The sequence below is a fragment of the Prinia subflava genome, chromosome 12 (assembly GCF_021018805.1).
Source record: "Prinia subflava isolate CZ2003 ecotype Zambia chromosome 12, Cam_Psub_1.2, whole genome shotgun sequence".
Lineage (NCBI taxonomy): Eukaryota > Metazoa > Chordata > Aves > Passeriformes > Cisticolidae > Prinia > Prinia subflava.
In genome coordinates, this window is record NC_086258.1 from 17,748,043 (window position 1) to 17,769,257 (window position 21,215).

The 21,215-nt window shown below is 44.1% G+C and overlaps 1 protein-coding gene across 9 annotated transcripts in view; it reads left to right on the plus strand.

Annotated features, from left to right (window-relative positions):
* The first annotated feature begins 8,710 nt into the window (after positions 1-8,710).
* LOC134556854 (uncharacterized) overlaps positions 8,711-21,215 on the plus strand; it is a 96,237-nt gene continuing 83,732 nt past the window's right edge. For all 9 annotated transcript variants that reach the window (XM_063409234.1, XM_063409236.1, XM_063409235.1 and 6 more), the window contains exon 1: positions 8,711-9,334. The gene's annotated coding sequence lies outside the window, so the exon portion shown is untranslated. The remainder of the gene's footprint in view (positions 9,335-21,215) is intronic.

A 21,215-nucleotide genomic window follows, 5' to 3' on the forward strand; every position in this document is an offset into this window, starting at 1 on the left:
TCTCCTTTCTCTTCTTCCATGGAAATGGAAATAAAAAGGGTGGCTTAAAACTGTGTTTTTTTTTTTTCCCCCGGGTTTTTGTAAGAGATATTTTCTACAGGAAGCCTGTAAAAATCAAAGGAAAGACATTGATGAATACAAAGGGTAATTAACCTGGCTGAGTTCTAAAGGATTTTTTTACTTCAGGACAGGGTACACCAGCAGGCACATTTTCCTTGTCCTTTGTATTTTATTCATCTGTCTGTCTTCTGTCTTTTGTCTGCCAGTTGCTTTTTGGTAAGAGATCAGACTCGCAAAGGTGAAATAATTTCCACTCTTCAAAATCTGAAAGTGGAAAGGGTGACTGTGAAACTTTTTCAGATAGATTTCTATTGAATTAAAAACCCTGTTGGAAAAAAAAAATCATAAGGCAGGAGAAGACACTGGTAACAGATAACTAAGCTCATATAGGAGCTCAGTTACTCATGGTGGAGCATCACGCTGTGTGCAGGGGGTGAAGTGAAGCAAGTTCCCTCTCCAAAGGGGAGTTGGAGAATAAAGCAGAGAAGCAGCTGGAGAAGTTTTTGGTAGAGCTGTCTTTGGGGATGATTCTTTGGTGTCTGCCCCTTTTTTCCTGTGCTCCTTGAATGCAGCCTCTGACCTAACCAGGAACTGCTGGTTGGAAAGTGATAATTTCTTTCATCTTTCCCTCCCTCCTCACCCTTTTTCCAGCAGAAAGCATTGGCTTCTTCCAAAAAACGCAAGGAGAAACCACAATTTTTTCAACCAAGTGCAGCATTTTTGTGGGGAAGGAAAAATGGAGAAGATTCAAGTCCAGCTTCCTTGCAGAAGGTAGTTTTGCTAAAAAATGGGGATGACTTTATATTCATAGTGAGAAGTGAAGACTCTTATATTGAGCTAAAGCCTGGTATCTAATTCTGGATAAAAATCTCCTGATGTGATGGAAATTTTGACTAAGCAAGGGACAGTGACATGTGGACTCTGTAAGGCTCCTTGTTCTGACTCTGCTTTTCAAAGCGTGCTCTGACCTGGCTGTCACCTGCCAAAATCTTTCAGATGAATTCCCTTTGTTACCCCTAAAATGAAGACAGCTGCTGCCTCTCACTTCAGCACTGATTTAGGTGTGTTTTGTTCACAGTTAGCTTTAACCAGAATGAACAATTCTGTTTAGTTCTGCTGCTTTTCATCCTGGCTCTGGTTTCCAATTTTCAGTGTCCCAAAGGCCAGCCTGTGCTTATCCATGGAAAATTATGTTTCTCTCCACTTTCAAGACACATGTAGCATGCATGAGACCTTTTTATATTCATTCCAGAGTCCTTGTGAGTCTTGGGAAACTGTGGAAACCTTTGAGCATGTGAAGCCTCTGGCTGGATCTTGTCCCATCACAGAGATGTGATGGAGACACAAAACCTCTCTTCAGGTCAGTGGTTTCAATGGGAGTGGGAGCAACACAAATGCAGCAGAAATCACAATTAATGACTCTTTAATAACTGAAAGGGAAGGCTTGATTTCTGCCTCTGCATTATGAGAAATGATGAGGAATATTTCAGGGTGAAAACTGCCTTGGAATCTGGGAGTCTTTGATCCTAGAGGGGCAATGGGAGCATTTGGCTCTATACAAATGCTGTTGGAAGATCCACAGGACAAATGCAGCTATTTCACAAGTGATTTCCCAATTTTGATATTTTTCACATTTCTGTCTGATTAAGATTTTCTCCAGAATGTGAAAATTGCTGTTGATCTTTTCCAGCTGGAGATGGTAAATCACTGAATTGGAGCTGGACTGTCTTGCTTGCCTATTCCAGCAGTTTGTCTTTTAATGAATTGCTGTGATCCTTATCTTATTCCAACCACCCTGGCTCGGTGCCATATCCACCTTGTGGGAATTGAGGAATCCCCTGCTTGTGTCTGCTACAGCTCTTCAGGATTTTCTGAAAAGTGGAAGCCTCCTTTGAAATTTTGCTGGAGAGATCAATCCTGGAATTTTCAATGGCAACAGAGGGGTCTGAATTCCTTTTGTCTCACCTGAGCTTGGCATCACTTCTTAGGGGCCAGGATTATTTTTTACCAAGTCAGTTGGATCAGAAAAGAAGGGAATGAGAACATAACAGCACCCAGCTCTCAGCTTAGCAGATGTGGGGTTTTTTAGATGTCTGTGCAATGTCATACTGCAGGAAGGGGCATTAATGTAACATGTAGGGATTTTCAGTGCCATGAGCTCTTCAGAGGGTCACAGCAGTGCAGTTGGTGCCTGGAGTCTCTCTCGAATGCTCTGGAGGGTGGCAGTGAAGCTTCAGTGCTGCCATGGTCCCTGGTGGCCTCAGCTGGCCTCTCCTGTGTCTCTTTTGTCACAGCTTCCAGCAATGCCTGTGGTTCACTTCATCTTTCAGATAGCATTGATTTCAGAGAAGTGTTTCTTATTTCAGACCTCTCCCTTTCTATGTGATAAGGAAACCTATTTTTTTTTTTGCTTACAGGATTATGTAGCATACATTCTTTGGAGGGTAATTTCACTAATTCTCCTTCGATATGCTGACAGCACAATTATCATCTCACTTGACAGCTGTTGCCTTGAATTTTAAACATCCAAAACACATCCAAGGGCACTGGAGGAATTCAGTGGTGCTGCTGTCTGTTGCTAAGAAGTGTTGAGCTTTTTTGGAAAGGGAAAGGATTTCTGCAGTCCCAGGGAAGACATCCCACAGCACATGGATGGCAGCTCTCTGATGAGAAGGGATTTGGGAAATATTATCAGATTTAAGAATGGAAACTACAAGCAGTGAATTACCCAAAAGAGCAACGAGGAGCAAAGGAGATAAAACAGAAAAATAAGGACTACTTTTATTGACTTTTCTTCACAGGATGAGCTGGTCCTGCCATGGCCATTTCCAGTGTGGTGTGGGAAAAGGAGCTGGAGAATAATCAGACCCTGTGGGTGATCACACAGCTCTGCCCAGTGACACTGATGCCTGCTGGAGCCCATAGCAAATCTTTGACATCAAAAGCGCAACATGAATGAGGAACTTGTCACTTGGAGATTCACTAAATGAAACCTGATTTTTTGACAACCCTAACTCAAATGTGGTATTTTGGAGATATTGGTGTTTTAAGTGTGTGGGCTCATGGATGGGGCTGAATCCCTGATAGCAGGCAGAAAACAAGGGGTGAGACTTCAGCATCTCCAAAGAGTTGTTTCTCTGTTATCCATCACGTTCTTTTCTTCTCCCTCTTGCTAAGATCCTTAGTTTGTTCAGCAAAATGGGAGAAAAAAGGGTCAAAACTTTCAGAAGGAGCCATAGATACAAATGTCATTATGCTTTGCTCATTTGAGTGTGCTCGAGATGGGAAACATTGGAGACCCTTAACCTCAGGATGTTTTTACAAGTCAAACTAATTAAATCAACCACATGAATATTTACAAATAAAAAGCACTGGGAATCACTAAACAGGTATAAAAAATCAGATGCCTTATCCTGAATTATGCCTTATAATTTTTAATGCAGAAAGCATTGATCTTTCCTCCTTGAAAGCCAAGATGCTTTGCCAGAGCTTCAGGGAAAAAAATTGGGATCTCTCCACTGCTTGTTGTGTTTCCCCATTCTGCATGGAAGAGTCTTTTTGTGGTACCTGTAGCATCTTCTGTACTAACCAATGAAACAGAGATAAGGGAACAGATATTAATGAGATAATTTCATTTAATCCAGGCCTGAGGTCTGCCTTCCTGTTGCCTTGGAGACAACACAGCCCTTTTCTGGAGGGATGGGAATGGGATTTGCCTGAAAAGTGCACTTGAGTTTGTTCTGCACCTTTGCAGCAGCTCATGCAGCTTCTGGCTTAGGGTCAGAGCAGGAGCTCTCTCTGTTCTTCCTACATCATCAGTATGGACACACTTGCCACTAACTGAGTTTTCAGTGCATGTTTGACTAAGAGCTGAGGCCAAAAAGCTCAGATATATGGGACCCACTTAGTAGGAGAGATGGTTCAAGTTGAAAAAGCATTTTACTGGCACTGGTTGCAGATAGGTGCTTAGGACAGAGCCCACCTGGGTGCAGAGGCTCCTACCTAAAACCACATTGTGCCCCTGCACAGGCTGTGGGATCCTGCAGCCCTCCCTGGGAGGGTCAGCAGCTGCAGGGATGAACATCTGAGCAGAGGGAATTGTGGTTGTTCTGTGTTGCTGGGAGAGGGATGACTGTGATGACAGACTCTGGCTTTTTGTGCATTCTGTCTGAGCACTCCTGCAGAACTCCTGGGCAGCCTGAGGACTCAAGGACTGGAAAGGATTCATTCATGTGAGCTTTCTAACCAGCATCCACCAAAACTGCCAACAGTTTCCCATCATTACCTACAATTAATATAATTTGTTCCTCGTTCCCATTGCCAAGGAATGAACTGATCACCCCTTCTCATTTGATTTCCCCCCTCTTTCCCATCAAACTTCCAAGGTCCAGCACCTTCCTTCTTTGCTGATTTAATGACTTTACCTTTGAATCTTTGCCCCAACTTTACCTTTTGCTGTCCAGTACAGCTGCAGTTTCCCCAGGTTTCCTCCTCTGGGGAGGTTTTTATCCTCATCTCCTCCAGATGATGCTGTAGATGGAAGTTCTCCATTTCCCCTCTGTGCTCCACTCCCTCCCAGCAGCAGGTCTGCTGTTCCCAACCCCCAGCAGCAGGTAGGAGCACTTTCCTAATGGATGCACACTAATATCTTTCCCTTTTGAGCCCAATTTCTTTTGTAATACTGTGAGCTACAGTGATTGTTCAGGCCTATGTTTGCCATTGTACACGTTGTACTCATTGTGCTTTCAGTCTGTGCAATCAGCAGGGTATGGGAAGGATTCTTTGGCACCTTTGCTTAGTGATTAGTATTTGTATAGCACTTGAAAGCTTAAAATGCTTTAAGAGGGATAAGTAGTATTATTAATAATGACAAGCTTTACTATAGAGAATGGAGCTTATGCATATTTGTGGTGATAATCCCCAGTCTTCTCTTTATCAAACATTGCTGTGTTTCTGATCTGCTTCCAGCTTATCTTGCTCACACCTGTCAAAGCACTCTTCAAACAGCTTTTCTTCTTCCTCTGATTAAAGGCACACACACAAAAAGATTCCTCCTAGCACAGAATTCAACCTTCAGGTTTCAGTGACCATGCCCAGATGTGGTGGTCTCTAAGCCATCTTCAGAGACTTTGATTTAATCAGGTTTCCACTAATCTCTCTGTCTATTGCTGGCCTAAGATCTGCCATTCATTAAAATCCATTTTGTTTTCAGCAGCATTTGGGGTTTGATCTTCCTGGAGGAGTGCTTTCCTGTGTCCAGGTAATGTTTCATCTGTGCTTTTTACAAACCAGTTTATTTTTATGTCACTCCCTGTAGCTTCTTGTCAGAAAATCAGCTTTGTAGCTGAAGAGGAGATTAATAGAGACACAGAGAACATTTTTCTTAATGGCTGAGGCAGACTTAAGGCAGAGTTCTTCCCCTTCTATCTCAAGTTGAAAAAGCTGGGTGAATTTTGTGCGTTCTTCTCTGCTTGAATTTTGAGGAGGTTGGGGTAGGAAGGATGTCTGAAGAGATGAGTTTCAATGGAGATGGAGGAGTTTGTGCTTTTTAATGACCACTGTTCTCCTTTGGCAGGGCCCCTTTCAGCCCCAAAATAGCTCCATGCTCAGCAGCACGTTGGCATCAGAAGCCTTCAAAGTGTTTTAAAATGTACAGGAGCCAACAGAGGGTCATTGCCAGCAACTGACCTTGGGTGTTTTTGTAGAATCTGTTCAGGTTTCCAGCACCAGTAGCAAAATATTGGTGTAATCACAACCCTGCTGCTGCTTTACCAGGAGACAAGGAAGAGAAAAGCATTTCCTGGAGAAAGGGAGGCACAAAATGTCTAATCTGGGTGTGTGGCATCTGTGCAGAGTTGTCAGCATGACTTAGAGGAAGGGTTAATTCACAGACAACTGAACAGAAATGAAATTATTTACCAAATGACTTGGGACTTGCTCCCCCAGCCTGGGTCCCCCTGTGCTCCAGAGCCCAAAATTTTCATGGAGCACGTGGCCCTGGGAGCAGAATGGAGATGTGGGGCTGCTGTCAGGGCTAGATCAGGAACCAGAGCCATCAGTCCTCATTGTGGGATGGAGATTCTGCTTCTTTAACAGATTTTAGGCACATCTTGCTTCTCTAAGTGTCTATTTTACAAATATTTTGCCCTGATGGATAGAGCGGTTGAGCATTTGTTTTTCTTCTGTTCTCACATGGATACTGAGGATATTCAGGTCTTACAGAAATTGATTGCTTCCAGTTGATTATCCAAAGTGACTTTTCAAACCCTGTGCCTCCCTCCCATTCTGACTGACATGCTGGGGTACACACACCTGGCCGAGTGCTCTGAAATGCAGAAAAGACTTTTTCCTCCTATACACGAGATTTTTTTCTATTATAGGATCTCCTTTTTGACCTGATTCTCTTAGAACTCCCAAGATTCAGTAGAGCAAAGGCCCCAGAAATGTGAAAATACCTCTGGAGTGTGCTGCAAGGGAGATTCAGGCCTTCAGAGAAAATAATTTTTTTAATTTTAGAACTATGTGATGACCAAAATCAAATTATCAAAGCCTTGCCAATAAGAAAATCAGCAATATTGGGTTGATGCTTCTCTTTCAATTACCTGCAGCATTTTCAGAGGCTTGAGAGTAAACAGCAATTGAAGCTGCCTACTGTCAGGGGCTTTAATTAACTCTAATGATAATTGCAGAGCATGTGTTGCCATTTTGGGCAGCAATTACACAGCTTATGCGGGGATTCTTGTGTGGGTGAAAAGTGGTGTGGGGAAAAAGCCCCTGGTATCTGAATATATATTTATACACTTGTTGCTAAACTTGGATTTTATTAGAGAAGGGAATCTGCTCTGAGAGCACTGAGCATCACCAGATCCTCCTGCCGTGCACACTCAGGCCAAACACAGCCTGGTTTGGAGTTTGGTTTTATTCTGAAAAAGCAGAACTGATCTCTCTGGTCAGCATTTCAAGAATATTTCTGAATGGGGACACAAAGATTGAATTTTCCTTGGGAACACATGAGCCTAGAGCAGACACACGCTGTTGTAAGAAGCACTGAGTACTTCTAAGAGCACAAGCTAATAAAAGTTGGCCCTTGTGGGGATTTAGGCTCCGGGATTCCTTCAGCTGTCCTGAAAAGCTCGGCTGAAATGGAGCTGGTTTGGGAGCACAAACAGCCTCATTCTGTGGATGTTCTCACACAGGCCTGCCTTTATTAGTTTTGGAAGTTTTCTTGGATGTTTAGTGGACAAACATCGCTCCACTGACGACCAACCTCAAGTGACCTTAGAAGTGTTCTTTAAATGCACCTTTCTTCTGCCTTCCCCTATGACTCCATCAGAATTAAAGTAATTCAAGGCTCGTGGTAATCTCACCCTAAAAATGGAGTTTCAGCTCCTTGGGGTTCCTGTTGTCTTTGTTGCAGGGAAATTCTTACAAGTCTCCTCCTTGAAAGAATCCCTTCTTGAAAAGGGAGCATTTCAGTTTTATCTCAAAAAGTTGGAAATGGTTCCTTATTTCTCAGTGGGAAACTTGCTCAGAGTTCCTTTTCCTTTTGTGGTTTGGTTTTTTCCCCACCCTGAACATATTTGATAATTTTCTTTGAGTGTTCTGTTTTTGTAACACAGACTGTGAAATCATCTCTAAATGTTGTAGCCCATGTTTACCAGCAATCAAAAGCATAAAAAAGCAGATGAAAGCTGGATTCTTTTGCTTTTGACTAGAAGAGGTTGAAAAAGAGCTTCTGCCATGGAGACACAAAAGAACCCTCCTCATAAAGGCTGCTGTGAAGGCAAAAACCATGGACATTTTGAAAACTAAGCTAATGGCCTTATTTCAAAAGTCAAAGCAACGCAGCCAAAACATTTCTGATTTTTTATTTTTCCTGCTTTCTGATGTTAGAAACCATATCAGATGGGCAACATTTTTGACAGGTAAATTTCAGGAAGAACTTTGCTCTAAAGGATCAAATGGGATAGTTGCATTAATTATTCATAAGCCCTGAGTGGCACTTACTGCTTGCAAAGGATGAAAAGAAACAAACAAGAAAAGATAATATTTTAAAGACTTGTTTGAAGTTCTGTATTTGGTAGAAATATTTCATTAACCTGCAGAGACCATGAGGTGATTTAATAAATCTTTTCACATCTATGGTGTATCTTGGTCTTAGAATAAAGCTGATACAAGCTGAGGGGAGAAATTTTTTTATTTAATTCATATTTCCCTTTTCAGTTTAGCCTTATTCCTGCAGCCTTAGGGCTCTTGCACAGGTGATTTCTATCTGAACTATGAGTATCTCTTGATCTGGTATCCTCTGGGGACATCCTGATGAGTTTTTACAATAATTTGGCTGTGAGATGTAGGAGAGTCAAACAGAGCGAACTCTGAACTAACTACTGTGCTACCATAGTTCTCATTTTTGTAATTTCGAGTTCAAAGGGAGATAAGGACCTTTTTGGACACAGATTGCACTTTCTGGATGTCATTATAAATACATTTCTTGGTGGCTGTTTTGATGCTGAGGCTTGAAAGGTTGCTGAGTCCTATTCTGCACCGACTTCAATCAGGCACCACTTGTCCAACAAAAGGCCCTGAAATGATTCTGAGAGCATTTCCCCCCTCGTGGTGCCTGCTGAGTATGTCCATGTGTTCTGTGGGCATTGTCCATTCAAGAGAAACCCCCCACACTGATAAAACTGTGCTTTGCCATCACCAGTTATCAATTCCCCAACAGCACTGATTTCTCCAGGATTTTGGGAGTCAGCTCTTGCCTCACACCATGGCATAACATCATATCTAATGGTGAAGAAGAAGGCCAAACTTGAAAGATAAAATTCACTTTTAAGTCCTGCTGGTAGTGCTGCCAAAGAAGAGGGCTTTGAGCAGTGTGCTTTAAAGCAGCCCATCAAGGTGAGTGTATCCCAAGGTTAAAATAAATGTGGGAACTTTGTAATTATCCCTGGCTATTGTATGGTAATCAGAAGTGCAGAACTTGCAAACGACTGCGCCACTGCTGTGCTATAGCTATTTTTTTTCTCTGTGCAGCTCTGCCAGGAAAAGACCATTAATTAAAACTTCAATGCTCTAGTGACCCTCCACTGCAGTCTCAGAAGTTGTATTTTCTTCTCCTCTTTCCTTCTTTTTTTTTATTTAACTTATTTCCAGGGCTGTACAATTTTCACCTTGGAGCAGTTCAGACTCCAGCAAGTCCTCGAAGCTTCTGTCCCCACAACATGGTCTTTCAGGAAAAGTCCCTGTTCACGTGTCCTGCTGACCTTCAGAGGTAAAACATTTCTACTGCAGTCTTTTTTCACTGTAAAATAACTGGGTGAAGCCTTTGAGCCTCAGTGGAGCCATTATATTAATTGTTTTTGTCAATTTTGTCAGTGCTGAGCCTGGGAAATGAAGGTGGATGTTGGAGATGTGCTCTGGATCGTGTTGCAATGGGAAGGTTTTGATTTTGGGGCCTTTTTTCACATCAAATGTGAAACAAGGAATCTGTTTCTCCTGGGTTTTTAGGGTGGTGATCTTACCAAACAGTGCGTTGAAACAATGATGAAGTTTATCAGCAAAGGCAAAAAAGGGAGGAATTGTATTTCTAGTCTTAAATTTCATTACACCTTTTCCTTCTTCGTTCACCTCAGGCTTTATCTCCATCCCCAGATCTGTCTCCATGGCCTCAGACAGGGTGCAATATATCCATACCTGTAACATTTTCTGTTTGCTATTTTTTGTTGATGCAATTAAGTCCTCGTTGAGTTAAGAGAATATGTATTTGTCCTCAGTTTGCTTGGGAAAACTGGATGCACAGCAGCAAAATAAATCTCCCAGAACAAGGTCCTGTGCTTGTGACATAAAAAAAATATAGACTGTGAAAGAAATGGAGGGAAACAGATTGGGTGGGAGGAAATTAGGGCACCTTTCTTGTCAGCAGTTGATGAGCATAGGAGGAGGATGTTGCCAGATCTCTCCACAACCCCATGAATTAGGGTGCCTGGGTATAACTTGTCACTTCTTGTGCTGATGGTGAGGTATGGGCACATTCAGAGCTGGAGGTGACAGTGGCACTCGGGCCAGTTTAACTGGGATAGATGTGGGAAGAGGAGCCTGGGGTGTGCAGGATGTTGGAGCTGTTCTGCCCTGCTCACAGCTCTGCCCATCCTGTCCTTGCTCCCGGGTCTTTGAGGAGTTAATTGATGTTTCTGTCAGAGCTGGCAACCAGGTGAACCTGAGGCTTCTTTTACTCAGCCTGGCTGTGCTGGAGTTTATCTGAACTATTGTCTGTGGTGCACAATGGACTCCCCAGAGCAAACTATTGACTGCAGCAACAATAAGCAGCTTCTGAGAAATCTCCCATCACTGCTCTGTGAGAGGGTTGTGTGATGCTAATTGCTCTGACTCAAGGGCAAAGCAAACTTTAATTTATAAATTCATCATTGTGCTGTGGAGATGGCCTTTACTGGCTCCTCGCAGGTAATTGTACTGCTGGGAACTCCTCTGATCAGGAGCAAAATTATTTATTAACAACCAGTCAAAACCAATGAAGCATTAACTCTGCACATATTAGTAAGTGGAATAATTAATCCAAGCTCCAAAATACTAATTTATTGGTACAGTGTCCTGTAACAGCAGTATTGGAGGCAGCTGTGGGTGCAGAGAGAAACAGATTGGATGCACAACTGGAAATAGGAAATATTGCCCTTTGGCAGAAGTTTCCTGGCCTGCTGTGAACAGAGACCCATCCCTATTTAGAGAATCAGATGTTTCAGGGCTGTGAGGTTCATCCCTCATTGCTGGCTCTCCCAAGGAAAGTTTCTTGCCCTGGAACACGTGGAGCCCTCCATAGCTTGGTGGGTGTATTGGAACAGCTGAGGGCTGTCATTGGGAGGTGCTTACACTGCCCAAGAGGCCCAGACAAGTTCTTTGGAATTTTAAATAGGATGCAATTGAGCTACCTGGGCTATACCAGTACAGAAATAACAACAGTAAAGAGCTTCTGGTTCAGAAAGAAAAATACTGATTTTTTGGTTTTTTTTTTTTGAGGGCTTGAGGATCTAGAACAGAATTTTCTTCTGAAAAATTTCTGACATGATTTTGGAAGGAATTGCACTTTATTTCATGTCTTTTTGACTAGCATTTATTTTATAATTATATCATGTGAAAGTCACATTTTGAGACCTTAATGAGAATTTAAGATCCCATTAGCCAAGATGATCTAATGACAATGAGACATTTGATACTGATGAGACAGTGGAAAGAAAGCATTTCTTATTAAATATCTCATTTATGTTTTCCAAATGATCAAAAAACCTTGAGTAAATATTCCCCTGGGTCTCCTTTGAGGAAAATAATTACAGGTTAAGTGCTGGGTGTTATCATTTGTCCATTCTTTCTGTGAGCACCAGAGCTCACAGCTTGGCATCACAATTAATGTTGTACATGGAGCACAACACCTGGGACTTCTTCTGTTGTACTTGTGGAGAGGATTTACATGAAAATCTTTAATACAAGCCAAAAAAAAAAAAAAAAAAAAAAAAAAAAAAAAAAAAAAAAAAAGAAGAAAAAGCAGGATATTTATTTTGATTAATAGTTCAGGTGTCCTGGAGACAGCCAGGTTTACTGGAAAGGGAAGTTTTAAAGTTTTTGGGTTACTCCTAATGAGAAATGGAAGCAGTTGCCCTTCAGTGAGGGGAGGAGAGCACACATTATATGGGGAAAGTGCCAGAATCAGAGGCTGAGAATCCTGCTTTTCTTGTCCCAGGAATAAGCAACTGGAATGACAATAACTAAAAACAATTGCAGAGAAAGGACACAGCTGTCTCAAGGGTCTGGGGGACATCAACCCAAAGATGTGGATCAAATCTAATCTCAGTATGTAGGAAAGTGAGGATTGGCTTAAATGTTCCTCTCTTGGAGGAGTTTAGAACCATTCAAAATCTTTGGAAATTCACATCCAGAACTAGAGTGCACTCCAGGAGTCACAGTTTGAGCATATTTTGGTTAGAAAACACATTGCAGATGATGCAACTCCCTTTAATAGTGATGTTAATGTTTTGCAGTGCCCTATGGTCCCTTTCAAAATAAAATCAGGGCCAGCCTGAATCTTGGCTCATCCTTTTCTCACTTTGAACTGTGAACTGCTCTTTGCCCTTTAAACTAGACTTGGTCTGCAAGAAATTATCTGGGGAAATGCTGGCAAGTGCTAACTTTTTCACAGCCATTAATAAATCTGCGTTCCAAACAAACAGAAGCAAGTTTCCTTTCCTTCTCTAATGAATCCCTAGAGGGAGTTGTGGATTCTGCATATAAATTGGCTTTGCTCAGATTATCTGAATGTTGTGTTTTGTCCCTCTCCCTGCTCAGCTCAGCAGGGTAAACTGTTTACCTGCTCCTCAAGCATCTGTATCATCTCTTTGTGTGAAATTACCAGTCAAGCACAAGATTTTGGGGGGCTTTTTGTACCCTCAGAAAATCACCAGAAGCTGTGGGGTTTGGGGCTTTTTGGGTTCTCAGAAAACCACCAGAAGCTATGGGGTTTGGGGCCTTTTGTGCCCTCAGAAAATCACCAGAAGCTGTGGGGTTTGGGGCTTTTTGGGTTCTCAGAAAATCACCAGAAGCTGTGGGGTTTGGGGCTTTTTGGGTTCTCAGAAAACCACCAGAAGCTGTGGGGTTTGGGGTTTTTTGTGCTCTCAGAAATGGCTGTGTGTCTTTAGACTTGTTTGTTTTGTGGCTGTGTTCTACTCTATTTTTATGGGCTCTTGAGATGAGTGGAATGGGATTGGGAAAGGACAGATGGCACAGCTCCAGAGGAGGAGTACAGCTTGAACTCTATATGTAAGCCCTCTAATTTATCCCATGGCTTTGTACATCTTGCTAGCTGTTGCTGTTAGTGTAGAGCTGGGGAAAAAAAAATAAAGTCACGTAAAAAGAGACCTTGGACTTGAGCAGCAAGTTGGTGTTGCTGAAGATCTGCCTCCAGGGAAAAGCAGGGAATGTTTCATGTGGTGCTTAGAGCCTGCAGCACACAGGGATGTTATAGTATCAATATATATGTTATAATGTCAAGGTTTTATGTGTTGTTTTGTGTTTGGGGTTTTTCTGGTAGGTTGTTTTTCCCCCTCCCTTTTTTTTTTAAAGATAATTTTACGTTGGGCATTGTTAACAATAAGACAGAAACCCTGTCCTGAGCTAGAGATCACCCCCAGCAGAGCATTGCCTTCTGCACAGCATCCTGTGCATTACAGCCATGAGCCACCCACAGAGAAACCATGGAAGAGCAAGAGACCTTTGGGGTTTGGATTCGATCTCTATTTCCAGAAACGTCCTTTGGCATCAGGCATTTCATTTCAGAGCTTGAGGTTGCTGGTCAGTGACAAGTTTAATAACTCACTTCTGCTGTTTTGCTTCCCTTCTGCTGTGAACTCTAGCCCGTCCATAACAGGTTAGATCAAAACTCAGCAAAGTGCTCTAAGAGGAGCTGGCAGAGAATCCTGTGTGCAGAAATTGGGCCGGTTTGACCAGGCTGGCATCACCTCACATCTGCATAAACGCTGTGAGGAGATGTCCCCAGGCAGGAGTGTGTTTGTGTTTGTGTGTCCCAGTTTGAACAAACACAACTCCCCTGTCCTCCTGGGCCCTGGGAGGTGACACCTCAGCCCAGACCCTCCCAGGGCAGGGGGACATCTGGCAGCTCTGGATCTGTCTCTGCAGCCCCTGCCTGCCACCATCTCAGTTGCCTCTCTCCAGCTTACTTATTGTCCTTTGTAATTGTCTTTTCCCTAATTCCTTTGGTTATCTCTTGAAATAAATGAGAAATATGAAGATGACTTGGCGTAATTATTCTCTGGTGAGTTAACAGGGCTCTTCAACATGAACTGAGTGATTATAAACATTAAGTCCAATTAGGAACATGGATAACTGTTCTGTGAAGAAAGAGACTTGTACATTTTTTGAGCTGTGAAGGATTTCCTCCCTTGCAGAGCTCAGTGTGTTTAGTTTTTCTGTGTTTGTGCACCTCCTTGGAGGAAAAAGTGCTCATAAATACTGGAATCATCCCTAATTCTATAAGAAAAGTGGTGTGTTTTGACTTTTTCAATCACTAGCCCTGTGAATTGCAACAAGATCAAGGAGGAGTGGGAGAAATGTATCAGCCTCCAGGGAAGTAAAATGGAAAAAACCAAAAATAATGAGGAATAGAGAAACTTGAAGACCAAAAAGAAAGCAAAGGCATTAATAATGGAAGGCTCTGGATGTGTAAGCAGCTGGTTCATGAGCGCAGGAGGCTGAAATTTGCTCTGAAGCAGGTCAGGTCCAGTAAATCAGGAGGAGATGGGCACATGGGCTTTGGCTCAGGGGTTTTGGGAAGACAAAAAACATGAAGAGGGTTAGTACAGACTTTTAAGTGCTGATGTAGTGTTACAGTGTTCATGAGCCACCTAGATTTCGGGAATTGCACGGGATCTGAGCTGTGTAATCTGTGGATTTACTGGGATCGCCGGAGCCAGGGCACTGGGGAGTCACTAGGAAATCCCCGTTGCACGGAGGTGAGGACAGAAGGGGACTCCAGCTGTGTTCCTGTGGTGGCAGATTCCTTTGCTTGACAGTCTATTTAATGCAGCATTTAATAACAAACCTCTTCATGCAGCCTCAGAACACAGGGCTTCTCAGGCCCTGAAAATCTCCAAGCCACTTTGCCCCTGATTTGATTTTATTGGCCCCAGCCATAAAAGCCTGCTGCCTGCTGTGTATTGCTGGCTCCTGAAGTGCTTGGCATCTATGGGCAAGAAGCAGCAGGCAGGAATAGACTGAAAAATCTTCTCCATACTTCATTTACAGTGTTTACCAAGAAATGGGCTATGAAAGTGATTATGTACTTCAGATGATGCAGCCTGCTATCAATGCAGAGGATGAGCTGGCAGCATCAAATATTGCAAAAAGTGTAAATCTCACCTACCATGAGTCACTTAAATGTAAAGGCCAGGACTGGGAAGTGCACAGGGTGGTGTTCTGATAATTTTGCACAAAGCAGATGCTTCTGACAGCAAGGGAGGCAAGAGGGAGCTGTAAGATGGAGCTGATTTGCCTGCCAGGTGTTTGCTACCAAGGAAAACACTCTTTCCCCTGCCAGGCTGCCCCTGCTGAGGACAGGGCTCCAGTTACTTGGACAAACACCCTCCTGCATAGCTGGCTCATGCCACTTGTGCAGGAAGGAGTGACAAAGTGCTGTGAGCTGTGACGGCTCAGGTCAAGGTGCTGACCAGAACATTTACTAAATAAACTGCTAAACTGGACAGAAGGTGTGAAGGGGGGTCCCAGGCTGGGCTTTGGGAGGTGAACTAACAGACAGCAGGTCGTCTGGGCAGGGAAAACGCCAGGCTCTTAAATGGCCTGCTAGAAATACGTTCCTAAGGGCAGGGATTTGCAAAAATAAGCCTGGGAGCCAAAGCAAACGAGCTGAGGGAAGGGCTGAGGCTGTGCCTGCCTGTGGGGAGAGGCACAAGGAAGGTGCAGGGCTCCTGCCAAAGCCCTCCCCGCTTTCCCTGGGAGGGGTGCAAGTGCTGATTGTGTTGTTGCAAGGAAGGGGTCGAATCCTGAGCAGGAGAGGGAAGGAGGAGAGGGTCTGTGGGTGTGGAGCGGCTGCTGTGGACAGGCTGTGCTCCATCAGGTGAGCTGTGCAGGCCAAATGCACCTCCAAGGTGGGTGAGCATTGAGAGCTCCTGCTGGTCTGGGGCCACCCCTCTGTGACGTGGTTTTGAGGGTCAGAGGTGTACAAAGATGAAAGGTGTCTCCAGGGTTGGTGAGGAATGGGCACAAGCTCTTGGCTTTGATGCTGACAATCCAATGGCAGCATCTCTGTGGTCAGGGCTCTCCTGTCTGCATGGCACTGACTGAGAGCAGTGCTGCAGGGAGCTGCTGCAGAGCTGGAACAGCCTCATCAAATCTGAGCCAAAAAGGCACCAGATGAGCCACTCGAAGAAAAAGGGAGAGCAAGGCAAGAAGCAGAAAGCAGAAAAGGTAGAAAGCAACAGGTAGACAGAAGATGGAAGCAAAATACCCATGAAATGTTCCTTGTCAGCCTCTGTCCCTGTAAGGGATCTTCACTTGGATTCCTCACTGAAACTGCTGCAGCAAAAATGAAATGCTCTCTCCACCAGTTCGTCTTGTAATTAAACAATTGGAAAGAATCCACGTGAAATCCCCAAACCACATTGCTACATTCGGCCTGCTGCCCTCCTGCACTGGTAACGTGTCAGAAGGGCTTTGGGAGCTGGCTGTGAGCTGTCTCTGATTCATCAGACCTTGGCCAGGAGAGGCTGAGTCCGAGCCCAAACCACCAGCACTCCACTGGAGATTGGTTTGGAAGGCTGTGCCTAACCAGAGCCTGGGCACAGGTGGTTGTGTTTTAGCCAGTCTCCAGAATAATTATCTTTTATGGGCTGTCTTTGGTTCAATGCCTTGTACCTCAGTTGTTGTGCAGGAATGCAAATATGGTTTGGCTTGGCTGGAGCTCCCCTCTCCGCCTGGAATGTTCTGGGTTAATGCATCCCACTCTGTTTCCTTCTCATTCCCTGCCTTGCCCTGCTGTGCCCAGCTCACCTGGAGTGGCACAGGTCACCTAAACCTGCTGTGCCCGTGTGTCCCACCATGGGGGAAGCTCTGGCTCTGCCCAGGCTCCTCCAGCACCATTTCCTTCTGCCCTCGTGGCAGTGGCTGAACCATTTCCAGGGATTAGCCCTGTAACTCCACGTTCACACAAAACCACAGTCTGAGATGGAGAGCTCTGGCTCTGCCCTGTTTTTGAACGTGTGTGTGGTACAGGAAGGGGACAAGGCTTTCATGTCCTGGGGAAAACCCATTAATAATTTCAGATGTGATAAACATTCTGTGGGGTTTACACTGTAATGACAGAGCTGAGAAGATACCTGGGATCTGGCCCAATGTCACATTTTATCTTTGACCTCTATCTCCTTGTTTTCTGGGAATGCTCCCTCTGGGAGCTATTTTGAGGCTGAAGAGGCTGTGGCTGCCAGCCTGGGGCTGTGCAGTGCTGAGGGGCTGCTGGGCACAGGCTGCTGCTTCCCTGGCACCTGCAGCCTGAGTCACATCAAGGTTTGTTAAAGAGGAGGTTTAATTTGAGCTTGCAGGGAGCTAATTCTGTCCTGTCTGGAGTTTGGTTATGTCATGAATTATGGCACTCCTCTTCCCCACTCTTCAAAGTGCCACCAAACTGTTTTTCAGCCTTTTCTATTTTTCATCTGGCTAGTCTTACACAGTTTTGTTTTGTTTTTTTTACACCACTTCCCAGGCTCGTTTGATTCCTTGGATCTTGGTGATGTTACATCAGGGCACAGAATAGCAACTGTGTTCAGAGTAACCAAAATAAAAGTGACAGAGGCTGTTAATCAAGAGAAGTCAACTGGGGTCAGGAAGAGTTTCCAGCCATTTTGCATGAGCCAGAGATGAGATTTAAATCATGCTGCTAAACAAGATGCAGTGTGCCTGTGGCCTCCTCTGCCATTCCTGTGTGAAAAGGTTGAAAAGCTGAGGGTTTTTGCCTTAACTTTGTGAAGTGTGGCAGCCAAAGTCACCAGCCAGAAGGTGCTGGATCCATTTTACCTGGGGCCCAAATGCCCACGGCAACCTGGACTTAATTCCATGCATTTTCAGCACCTGAAACTCCTGCTTGGTGTCTGGTCAAGGAAAGGAGAGACCAGCACTTTCAGATGGTACCCTGAGGTTTGACTCACCCCTGAATTTCTTGAGGTGAGTCCCAGTGGCTGTGACCAAAGCTCAGAGCTGTAGTTGGATCTCAGAGCTGGGCAGGGTGAGTGCAGACCTGCCCAGCACACAGGCAGACACCAGAACTGAGGTGGATTAGCCAAAAAGTGGATTTTGGTCTTTGTAAGGGCAACAAAACACAGCGTAACATGGTAAAATCTTCAGAAGGCTCTTTATTATGGCAGCATGCTGTCTTTTATACAGTTTTTACAAACCTCATGGGTAACTTTGAATTGGTTAATAGCTTTCTTGCTACTTATTCTATTGATTAGTAAAAGGTATTTTACCTGTCCATCAAATCTCTCTATTCTTGGATTGTTTACATATTTTCTTTACTGATTCTCATGGGACAAATCCCTTGTTATTACAGGTACACTTATTTTTCATCCTCAGAATAAATTGTGTTAAAGGAACTTCTCATTCTCAGAATAGCTCCATAAAGGAACTTGCAAATTGCTTGTTAGCTGCAGTAGGAGCAATGACAGGCCAGCTTTGACTCTATCCACAAGTTTTAACTGACCTAGAACGGGAGCTTCAGCCTGAGGTATCACGTCCCTTTGGACAGAAATTCAAAAGGAAAAACATTGGAAGAAATGAAAAAGAATATATGGATGTTGAAAATGTTAGGTATCGTCTCATGCCGTGCACATCCACCCAATTAAATGAAAATGCAGATGCTCTGTAGGCTCTTTGGCAAATTGGATTTTGAAAGTGGGCAGTTCTGTCTGCCTGAAGTGGTGCCTTGGTGGCAGAACACCACCAGCATCTGTGCAGCTCTGTGGGCCTGTGCCGTGTGTGGGAGTGTGGGCCTGGCTGTAAAACATGGACAATCAAGTGCTTTTCTCCTTATTGATGTTAGAGAAGTGTCAGAGGAATAGAGCTGCTAGGGAATGCTGTGGTTGTTTATAGGGAGGTAAGGGAAAAAATGTCAGTGGGAAACAAATATAAATGCAATTTCCTGACACAGCTACGGAACTCATGGGAGAACATTGTTCCCTGAAATATATATATTTATTTATACTATTTTTTTTCTTTTAGAAAAGCTCTACTGAGCAATGGCTGCAGAGACTCTGGTGTGTTTCTTCAGTGCAAGGGTAGACTGGTTTCCCCAACACTGTTTTTTGGGATAGCAAGGAAAGAGAGGAGACAGTGATGCAGGAAGCCCCAGCCAGGGATGACCAGCCAGAATGGCTTTGGGAAAACCCAAAAGCAATGAACCTTCCCAGGACTGAAATGCTGATTTGTGCTGCAGACTGGATGTGCTCACATGCCCTGAACTGTCGCATTTCCTGCTGGCCTCTGGGGCCACTGGGCTGGGCCAGGGCAGCTCTCTGGATGTGTCTCTGTTTCTCCAGAGAGTTGCACATCAGCACATCTTTGAGCAGAGCACGTTCAGACCTCTCTCCCCTCCTCCAGTGTTTCCCTTGGCACTTCTGCTACTGATCACAGCCGTATCTTGTTTGACTGAATTGTTCCTTCTCCCCTTTCCTCAGCTCTCCTCTCTTAGCCAAGTCGTAAATCTGGGTTTGTAGCTGATGTTGTTCCCAGGGAAGCAAACAGGGAAAGTGCAGACAGAAGGTTATGACTTCCCTGAGGGATGTGACCAAGTGGAAGAATTGGTCTATCAGGTGGAATAGATCCAAAGTAGTAGTCTGAAAAATGGGACTAGTGACCCAATTTGGAAGGAAACCACCCCTGTTCTAAGTACTGTCTTCAGGGGAAAGCTTTTAATCTCTGCATTCCTCCCTCTGAGATCTCATGCTGGTTTGGGGGTTTGAGTCATGTCAGTTGTTTCATCATTTGTATTGTTTGTTTCATTTGTTTTTCATCAGATATTTTTCCTTTACCAAGTTGTTTATGAGAGTGAATTACAGAAAGTGATTTCCCAGGGGCTGTCACCACCTGAGCTCTAAGTGGTTTCACACACAGGTCAGAGAGCTCTCAGAAATCCCACAGAGCCAGGACAGAAGATTTGTGACAAACAAAAGCAAGAGCATGAATTTTTGGTGCTCCATGTGGCCTTGTTTGGGGTCAGGGGTGCTGTTTGGCTCTGCTGTGCTGCTGGAGAGGCGCAGCCTGAGGGGTCCCTGGGGGAGTGTGATGTTTCCAGCCTGCCCTAGGGTTATCCTGCCCCACTCTCTGTGCTTCACACAAAGGCTGGCTAAGGGACCTTTGGGGGGAATTAAGGCAGTTCAATCACAGCAGGAGGCTGTTTGCACACTTTTCAACAAACACTGAAAAAACCTTCCAAAGTGGCATATTGGAAGACAATAATTCCACACTGCACTTGGCTTTTCATTGGCATGTGTGAATGTGTCATATTCAATAGTGGAGGATCTCTAGGCTGGGGAAGTATCTCCCCAGAAGCACAGAATGGTTTGGGTTGGAAGGAACCTCAAAGAATATCTTGTTCCCATCTTCCCTCCATGTGCAGGGCACCTTCCACCAGACCAGGCTGCTCAAAACCCCCTCCAGCCTGACTTTGAACACTTGCAGGGGTGGGATCTTGGTCAGTCATGACAAGGGAGAACATTGCCCTTCATGTTTATATAAGAGGTTCCCACTGCTGTAGCCACAACCAATACTATGAGTGAGACTGGAGCTAACCCAGAGTGCAAATTTGCCCCATATTTGGTAAATTTCTTCACTTCTGACATGTTTGCAAAGCCATGGAAGCAATTACTTTGGCCAAAAATTTGTATAATGGGTTTCTCCCAATTGCAATGAATTATCCATGAGCAGTTTAAAGATTGATGACACACATATATAATTTAAAGTAGTTCTGATACTTGCACATAATTTAAAGGAGTTCACAAAATAACTTCTGGTTTGTAAATTGGAGAGACCAGTGCAGGAGCACATATGGAAAAGCTGAGCTTGGATCCCTGATTAGTGCTGGCAGTGCAGACACAGCCTGCTCTTTGTGCACTTTGGAGTGTGACCAGTTCAAATTTTTACAGCAGAAAGAGTTTTCTAGAGTAGCTTTAAAATGAATGTCAAAAGATCATTAGTTGATATGCAAATAAAGAAATTATCTCTCATAGAAAAGACTTGTCTTTCCCACTGAGGAATTGAAACTTGTTTTGTCACTTAGAACAATCTCATCTCTGAGCCCTGCTTGTGTCACTTGGCAAGTGCTGCCCAAATCTGATAACCTTGGCAGTGTGTGCCTTTGAGACTCTCTGTTTGTGAGATGGCATTTGCAGAGCTGCTGCTGAAATCCCAGCTGAAGGAAGGAACAGTCTCATCCCTCCTCTGCCCACTAAAACCTCTCAATGAGAGGAGGAAAACAGCTGGCAGATTGGGATGAGGCCTGATTAATTCAGCCCGTCCTCCTGGCCTGCAAAGCAGCTTTCCAAAGGAGGAGGGATTGTGAATGGGGTTAC